At 41.8% G+C, this 9,298-nt stretch overlaps 1 pseudogene across 1 annotated transcript; it reads left to right on the top strand.

Annotated features, from left to right (window-relative positions):
• The first annotated feature begins 2,504 nt into the window (after positions 1–2,504).
• Positions 2,505–3,788, top strand: LOC307106072 (interactor protein for cytohesin exchange factors 1-like; annotated as a pseudogene). Its single transcript has one exon. The product of its transcript is annotated as an interactor protein for cytohesin exchange factors 1-like (transcript).
• The last annotated feature ends 5,510 nt before the right edge of the window (positions 3,789–9,298 follow it).

Here is a 9,298-nt window from a genome sequence, read left to right on the forward strand (position 1 = left end):
TGATACATTCTTAAAGAAGTATTTGGGTTGTGGTTCTGAACATTGCCCACCTATTGGGATCCTCTAGAGAGCTTAAAAATACTAGAACCTGAATTTCACCTTGAGAAATTCTGATCTTTAAAATTCCCCCTGGTTAATCTCATGCATACTCTAGGCAGAGAATCATGGTATTAGGGCCTGTCTGTGGCTGAAAAAATTTCTCCAAACTTACCTACCAATAAAATAAGATGTGGTGGGGGGAGGGGGAAGAAAAATAGAGATTTTTGCTACCAGAGACTTTAGCTGGGATGTTGCCTCTGCCATTTACTTGCTGAGATGACTGGATGTCTTGCAACATCAGTTTCCTCATCTGTAAAGAAGAGGTGATTAAAAAATAGATTCAACAACGCAGAAGCTGTTCCAATTAAATGGAAGATATTCTGTGTAGGAATTAACACACAGGGAAATTCAGTGTGAAATTCCCTTCTCCTTGCCTAATGGAGTGTGACCTTTCCTAGCCTCGGTGCTCCGTTAGTGCAGAACAGGCAAAGTCAAGTGAAAGTGATCCAAAGCAAGGCCACCCGCTTACTGCATTGGCAACATCTCTGTAAAGGCCAGAAAGAAGGTTGGTGCTTTTAAGTTTTAAGAGAGAGAATGATGGTTTTAAACACACAAAGCAGGATGTTTTTATCTTAAAAAGTGCTATTAAACTTAAAATAGTTACCTAGGAGAGCTCTGAGATTATTCTAAAGACGCTACTGCTGTTAAAACAAAAAACCAACTATACATCTGGAAGTTGTTTTCCAGAATTTAGAGCACATAAGGCCGGATGGCAATACAATGCAATTACTTGCAGGGTAGTAGGGATATGACCCTGAGAAAAAGTCAACTTCATGACCCCATAGAGTTTACCTTTAACCTTTTACACTCAGATGTTGAGTGTAACTCGACACGGTTAGCATTAGAATAAAGGAATCGAGAAAAAAGCAAGCGAGTGCAAAGGGTTAAAGGGAGACAGACTTTTATCAAGTAATGTATGGGTATCTGGAACAAGTGAAACATGGCTACGTGAAGGAGAGAAGCAAACACAAATAACAGTAGACCATTTACCAGGTAATGGAAGCTTTCCAGGTGAGAGAGATGACGGCACCCTGGACTGGTACATTGGACAGGGTGGTAGAGAACAGTGGATTTGTATGAACTATTTGAGAGACAGAACCAACAGGTTTTGCCTGAATGGGAAGATTTGTGTATTTATTATTTCAGATGTGAAGTCAACAGGATTTGAAAGAGAAGTCCGTGTGTGATACCAATATACTAGTATATGATTCCAGCAGCCAGAAAAACTATGATACTATTCAATATAATTGTGTGTACCAAATATATCTCTTATCTGGGGTGGAAGATCATGTTTTGAACATGTTGAGTTTAAAATTCCTGTTGAGAGACTGCCCATACCTCTCTACCCCAGGCCCAGGCAGCTGACTGCTCCTTCAGACCTGAGCGCTACAGGGCAGGCCCACAGGGAGTCATGAGGGTGGGGCTATTGCATCCCGCAGGCCGATGTCACATGGAGAGGAGTGATCAACCCAAGAAAGACGGCATCTGCCGTGTGGGAAAGGGACTTAGCATAGGAATGCTGATGACTGTCCCTTCGGTTCTCCCCCAGAGTCACTGACCCCAGTCTCTCCACACAGGAGTCTAGTCTGCTCTGCCCTCTCTCAACCAAAGCCCAGGTTTTAATTCTAGAGTGGTCCTGGGAGGAGGTGAGTGTAACTTCCACCTATTCCACCACCATCTTGGATCTCTCCCCAAATTTCTGACTAACAGAAAAAAAGGCATTTCATTGTGAGAGAACAGACAAGAGCATCCTTAAAGGTCCCTTGTAATCGTGTGAATTAATAACCCCTTTCCTTGGTTAGACTCAGTTACAGCCATTCCCTCAAAGAGAGGATCTGAACTGGAAATCTTGGTCAAATATAGCCAAGGTTTTCCAGCTGGAGCTGGATTTTCCTCCTGGAATACAAGCTGCTGAGATGGCCTGCGCCTGGATTTTAAAGCTGATTAATCAACTAGAGCCGCTTTTGCGTAGGTAACGGGGACTTAATTGGGAATGGTCCAGCAAGGTTTGAGCAAGGCACTAGAGCACTGTTTAGTTTTATTTTGTGAACACTCACAGCATTCCACAGTTACGTACAAATCAGTTGCCTTGACGGGAACGCCAGCTATTCTGAGCCCCGGACGCCAGCTCAGGAAGACAGATACCAGGGTCTTCGTATGAGCAGGGTTAATTTTGAATTCCAGTCTAATCATCTGCTCCTCAGTGTCTCCCAGCCTGGTTCATCCCATCAGGGGACCAAGAGTGTGCTCCTTGTGATACAGATCAGAGGCAACATACTGGAACGAAGAAGCTCATGGCTTTAGCTTTTGTTTCTACCAATTTGGAATCATACATGGCTTCAGATGGCCATCTTCTCGTTCCCTTGCATCAGAAGCCGGGAAAGAAAAGTCAAGGTTTTTTCACGATGAGCTGGGGGAGGATATCGTGTAAAGACCTGGGGCACGCAGACTGCCAAGGGTGGCTCTAGAAGAAAAAGGAGAAAGGAACTTTTCTGAGCAACAAATGAAAAACGTTCTGGGTGGTACTGAAGGCATCCTCCCTATATTGATACAGCAATCGATTGGTAGAAAAAAAGTGATGGATTTGTCAACCTGCCTGACTTCACTGTGGAGAAAGCATCTGAATGCAAAAGAAAAGCATGCTTTCAAGGTCAGCCATCCACAGACCAAGACCTTTTATTTTGCAGCTGAGAATATTCAAGAAATTAATGTGTGGTTAAACAAGCTTGGATTATCTGTAACCCATCATGAATCCACTACAAAGGACGAAGAATGCTACAGTGAGGGTGAACAGGATGATCCAGAAATAGCTGTGGAGACAGCACCGCCTCCTAATTCTTCAGAGACTCTGTCCCCCTTGAGTCCTTCAGTATTCCAAAGAATCCCCCAAAGAGGCCTGTTAAGTTTCTGGAGAACATTGAAGAATGAGGCAGCAGAGCAGGCATCTTCATCTTCATCCAAACTGAGTGAAACACCGGGTTCTTTCTCTTCCCTGGAAAATACTGTAAAGAAAGCCAGCACTCTGCCCACCTCCTTATCAAAAGAAAGACAGTCTTTGATCTACATTAACCATTTGTCTGCTGCTGAAGATGTGGGACAATCTATAGCAATTGCTGTGGAGATTCACCCACCGGACCCTCAGAGGCAAACAGTCACAAGGCCCCCGAGAACAGCTTCGCCACATCAGAAAGCGGAGTTTTGAACTCTATCTAGTGGTGACACGTCTTCATTGAGCAGCAACCTGTCCCAGACAAGCCTATGGGATCAAAGATGATGGAGATAGAAGAAACAAAAGTGTCTGGGGATGATGGAATAGAGAAGCTCTATAAATCGTTAGGGCAAGCCAGCCTATTTCCTCTTGGGGACCGACGACCTTCAACCAAAAAGGAGTTGAAAAAGTCTTTTGTGCGGGGGTGTAAAAATCCACCCATAAATGAGAAACTCCACACATTTGAACCTTGGCTAGCACATTAAAGTGTAAAGAACATGACCTGGCCATGACTAACCAGTTGCTGGAGGATCCGAAGCTGACAGACAGAAAATACAGGGAGTGGAAGGTCATGAACACCATGCTGATTCAGGACATCTATCAGCAGCAGCAGGACCCTGCGTCCGCATCAGTCCCTGCAGGCTCCCCCTTTGGACTCCAGAAACCACCTTCCTCTGCCTCTGTTGAAAGTTCTATTTGACCACAAGCCAGCATTCTCTCCCCTTCTTCCCCCAAGCAACTCTTCAAGATGTTGCAAGAGCTTACGTTTTTCCTTAAAAGGAAAACTGAGACCAGTTCCTCAACTATCAGCTCCGGGTAGAGATGCAGGCTGGGTGAGGACCAGCACCTGGAGCAGCAGGACTCCTTCCAGGTGTGGCGTTCCCATGGAGACCAGAGGGATGGAGTCCAGTTGAACAGTCCTTGTGTTCCTGCTGGGAGCTCAGTTATGCCAGACTCTAGGTGGAATGTGAAAAATCTATCTTCTGTTCCCTACTCTCAAGAGAATTACAACGTTCTGTGGACAAAAGTTCACCTTTTTACCTTAGAAATACTCAGTTCTCCAATTCCACTGAGTTGGGCAGATGAGTTCTCCAAATCATTTTGTTAGATGAAGTAATGTTTTCTATGGCAGCAACCGGAACAGGACAAATGTTTTTGTGGAACTGAAATTCCCTGCCCATGGTCCAGAATGGTGGTACCTTTTCCACGAGTGGAGAAATACTTCATAGCGAGTGGGGTGTGGGAGAACCCGAGAAGGAGGGGTGTTCTGTATTCCCCTCACTCAAAGGACAGCTTGATGGCTTCCCACTTCACCAGCTGGCGGTGGGGTGGGATCTGATTATGTTTCCTTTCCACAGAACAGCTAACGAAAATGTCTCCTTATATTTGGAGGCCTCTACTCCTTCCCAGCGTTCCTGAACCACTGTAGGGGACAGTAACAGGTCCCGCAAGGAGTGTTTGCTGCCGTTGTCCATGGGTGTGTGCCCATGCACAGTATAAGTTTATATCTAGGCTCCCCAGAATAAATATTGATGAGATCATTTTGTTATCTGAATTGTTTAAATACCTTTACTCCAAAAACAACAACAACCAACCAACAAAAACAACAAAAGAGTTAAAACATGATTGTTTTATTTTTGTATGTTTGTGTCCTATGTGAATAGCCATCTCTAATGTTTGTTATTTAAGTATATTTATAGAAGTTCAAATCACTAGTGTTTTAAAAGATGATACACTATTCTATGTTTTGCTCAGTATATATTCTCAAAGGATATACATTTTTGCTTGAGAAAAATAGAAATACTATTGATGATTGAAAAAAAAAAAAAGATTCCTGTTGACTCTCCAACATGTGATGTCGGGTAAGCAGTTGGAGAGATGCCTCGGTCCCAATGAGGAGACATGTAGGAGGTAGTTAGACATCGATGGACAAGTGAAGCCACGAGGATGGGAGGTCACAGTCACAGGAAGCATGCAGTGAGCAGAGTGCACGTGTTTTTATTAAGGACTTGCCCTGGCGATGCAGTGCCTGCCCCTCAGGCTGGCGCTTTGCATAAAATAGCATAATCTAACCCACAGGTCCTTTCTTTTAGGAGTTGTTTAGAAGTGAAAGCAAGGTTGCTCTCCAAGAAATGTCTCTTCCATACACTGAAAGTCCTAGCAGGACAAGCCAAAATTTCCTAATGGCCCTTCAGAACATTCGTGTAGAATGATCAAGCAGAAGTCCCAGATTGAGAAATTTGAACACTGTTTTGCCATTTCAGATTGGAATCCAGTCCACAATCCTGAGATTGTTTTTAGTCCCTAAAGAAATAGTTACCCATGTAGATTTTGCTGAAATAGTATCCTTTAAAACAATAATTTTCATGTTTGCCAGCTGCAGTGTGTAATCTAGAATGTAATTAGGGATTCTAAATCTTTCTGAATCTCTAATAATCTTAGCAGCTGTAAAGACATTTAAGGTTTACGAGTTCAGTCCATTTTACTGAGGGGAAAAGAGTGAGAAAGCAGTGAGGAAAGATTTTCCTACATTAAGCAACGCACTCCACTTCATAATGCAGAAACACCTGCTCGTCAGTTAAAATTCTATTTCCACCTACCCGAGGCAGAGTGGGTAAATGCTCACTATTTGGGGACAGTGAGTCCATTTAAAACTCTAGCAAGTAAATGTAGTCTGACATTTCTTAAATCTAATAGTGCCTTTCAGGGTCAAGAGTGCTTTGCTCATTTGGATTTCAACAGAGTGCAGGAAGCAGTTACAGGAGGTGCAGCTGTGAGTCAGGCACCAAACTGCCACGTAACACTCAGGCTCTCATTCTCCCATCCAGCCCACAATGCGGGTCTGCAAACTGAACTCCTTGGCAACAGACATCTCTTAACTTCCCTAACTCCATGTCTTCCTATAAAGGTTTGCTTTTTTTCCTGTTTCTGTTATTGGTGATTTTAATTTTATTGTGAAATATTTCAGACAGTCAGGTAAGAACAACGTATTATAAAACATATTATAATGAACATCAGATTTCATCATAATAAGGAAATAATTGTTTCAGATTTTGTAAAAGAAATTAAACATTACATACACATTTAAGGTAAAGGTCCTTTTTCTACTCTTCCTCTATATCATTTCATTTTCTTTCTCTTCCAGTATAATCTTAATAAACTATTAGAAATTTGGTGCACATAAAAGGAACATTTTCTTTCCTTCCTCTTTCTTTCTTCCTTTCTTCTTCCTTCCTTCCTTCCTTCCTTCCTTCCTTCCTTCCTTCCTTCCTTCCTTCCTTCCTTCCTTCCTTTCTTTCTTTCTTTCTTTCTTTCTTTCTTTCTTTCTTTCTTTCTTTCTTTCTTTCTTTCTTTCTTTCTTTCACTAAAGGTCTCCTATATTCTTTCCTGTTACTGTAGAGGGAGGAGGTCAGAGAATGTGCTCAATCTTTTGGTATTGGTACTGTATACGTTAAGACTACAACAATTTCTATAGGCATTCTATACTTTCATTGTATAATTATGTATCCATAAATGTATGCAGTGTTGTTTCACTTTTTATAATCTTTACTTAAACTGTATACTACATGGAACATTATACACCTTGCTTTTGTTCACTATTTATTTTGTGTTTTATCTGGATCGCTAGAGGTAACTCTAATTTATTCCGGCTAGTGCATACAATGGCATTTAGAATATATCCCAGAATATAGCAACTTGGCATGTTGAACATTTTAAGGTGAAGGAGTTTGATAAAGAGCAGAAGCAGGTAGGTTGTTCTGACCTTCGCCCTACCATCCTGCTCTGAAGGAGGTTATAACACTCCCATGTGAGAGGTGCCCCTTCACCCACAAAAAAGGAGCGCCTTTGTCTCTGAAGACAGGGGGATGCCAAGCAGAATCCTGATGAGCAGACTTTGCTAAGTTTCCCTAGTTCACGACACTGTCCTCATGCTCTCTGACTTGCCATCTTTCTCCACCACTATTCTCTCCACATCAAACCTAGCACAAAATACTCCAGTCTAACTGTTTCTTTGAGGATTTATTTTTTTATGACGGCTCCTATGTCACTGAAAACTTATATTAAATAAATGAGTGTGCTTATCTCCTCTTAGTCTGTTTCTGTTAAGGTAATTGCCATACCCAGTTAGGAACCCTAAGAGAGTCAGGAAAATGTTCGCCTCTACATTAGTATTCCATGTACAGATACATTAAGTGTATTCTTTCATGTTCCATGAGTGAGGACTAGGTTGTTTATTATTCAATTATTATAAATAATGAAGAAGTGAGCATTGTTGTTCTGGTACATGTCTTCCTGAATTCACATGTGAGAGTTTTTTATATAGGATATTTATTTATTTTTTTAAATATATTTGTATTGATTTCACAGAGGAAGTGAAAGGGAGAGAGAGAGAGAAACAACAATGATGAGAGAGAATCATTGATTGGCTGCCTCTTGCATGCCCCACACTGGGATCGAGCCCGAAACCTGGGAATGTGCCCAGAAGGGAATGGAACAATGACCTCCTGATTTAGCCGGGCTAAAATTGTTCATCTTTTCTGTCACATTGTTAAATTGCTCTCCGGAGTTGTAAAAATCTATACTCCCAGTCACAGTGGGAGTGCTCGTTTTCTTTAATTTCTTTACCAAAATCTAGTATTTTCTTTCCTTTTTTTATTTTTTTTAATGTTGGCACAATGTTACCTCAGAATTTCAGAGACAAGTCTACAAAAAGTCTTGGTACCACCTCCATTGTCACTGTCCTTTCCATAAACATCATCAGCTCCCTGATTCTTTTCATATGAGTAGTTCTTACACACTTATGTACAATTGAATGGGCAAATACTATGTGAAGTAATTGGCTGCTATAATCTAATGTATAACTGAATAATCAAAACCAGAATAAGAACTTTAATCTATTTCTCTTACCATATATTAACCATGACAATGAGAATAATTATAATTCTGGTCCAATAATAATAAAATAAAAGAATTGTGCAATCATTGATAAGAAAAAACCATATTCACTATGGACTTCAAAGATGGATACACAACATTCTGCTCCTGCTTGAGTCAGATACTTGGCATCTGACTACACTGGGAGGCTAATAAATTGATCAAATCATCAAAGCATTCTTTATCTCTCTTTATCCCCTCATCAAATCCCTTAATTGCATATAATTTTAGAATTAAAAGGAATTACTAACAACTTTACCCAAGTTGCTTATTTAAACTTCTTACATGAATTTTCAAATTATGAGGTTCAGAGAGGTGAAAGGCCTTGATGAGGCCACATATAGACATTGACTGTTTAACCTCTTTCATGTGACCTTTTGGCTGCCTAGGACCCTGCAGTACAATGTCCTAACAGAACACGCTGACCCTCGCACCCTGAAGAACAGGTTAAGTGATCAAGATGTTACTGCACCACTTATTTACTCAAACATCTCACCTGTCACTCACCTATTAGTACAGGATTTTCCTCCTTTCCAACTCATCTGATAACCTAATTAACTAGTACTCACAGTGGCTAATGTTGTATCGACTCTTGATAATATTTGCCCTAAAGAGAACTTTTCAGTTTCTTTTTTAGTCTTTCAAAAATATCCTATCTAATAAAAGAGTAATATGCAAATTGACCAAACCGCTGCTAAAGACACAAGCCACGCCCACCAGCCAATCAGGAGTGGGTATGCAAATTAACCCACCAAGATGGCTGCGGCCACAGAGAGAGCAGGAGGCTTGGGTTTCCCCGGCAATGGAGGAAGTCAAGTTTTCTGCCTGCCCTAGCAGGCCCAGGCCTCCACTCAAAGCTACAAAGCTTCAATTATAGAAGATAAATAAATCCCAATAAAAATGGCTGTGGCCACGGATCGAGCAGGAAGACTTGGCTCCGCTCAAGGCTACAAAGTTTCAATTATAGAAGATAAATAAATCCCAGATACCAGAGCCTCCCCTTGGGTCACCAGGAGGTGTAGCCGGCCTGAAAACCACCACAGGCCCCTCACCCAGGCCGCCCCACACCCCAAGGGAACCCCCAGCCTGATCCAGGACACCCTTTAGGGCAAACCAGCCGGCCCCCACCCATGCACCAGGCTTCTATCCTATCTAATCCTATTGAATAAAAGAATAATATGCAAATTGACCATTACTCCAACACACAAGATGGCTGCCCCCATGTGGTCAAAGATGGCTGCCCCCATGTGGTCAAAGATGGCTGTCCCCATGTGG

The sequence above is a fragment of the Cnephaeus nilssonii genome (assembly GCF_951640355.1).
Source record: "Cnephaeus nilssonii genome assembly, chromosome: 10".
NCBI lineage: Eukaryota > Metazoa > Chordata > Mammalia > Chiroptera > Vespertilionidae > Cnephaeus > Cnephaeus nilssonii.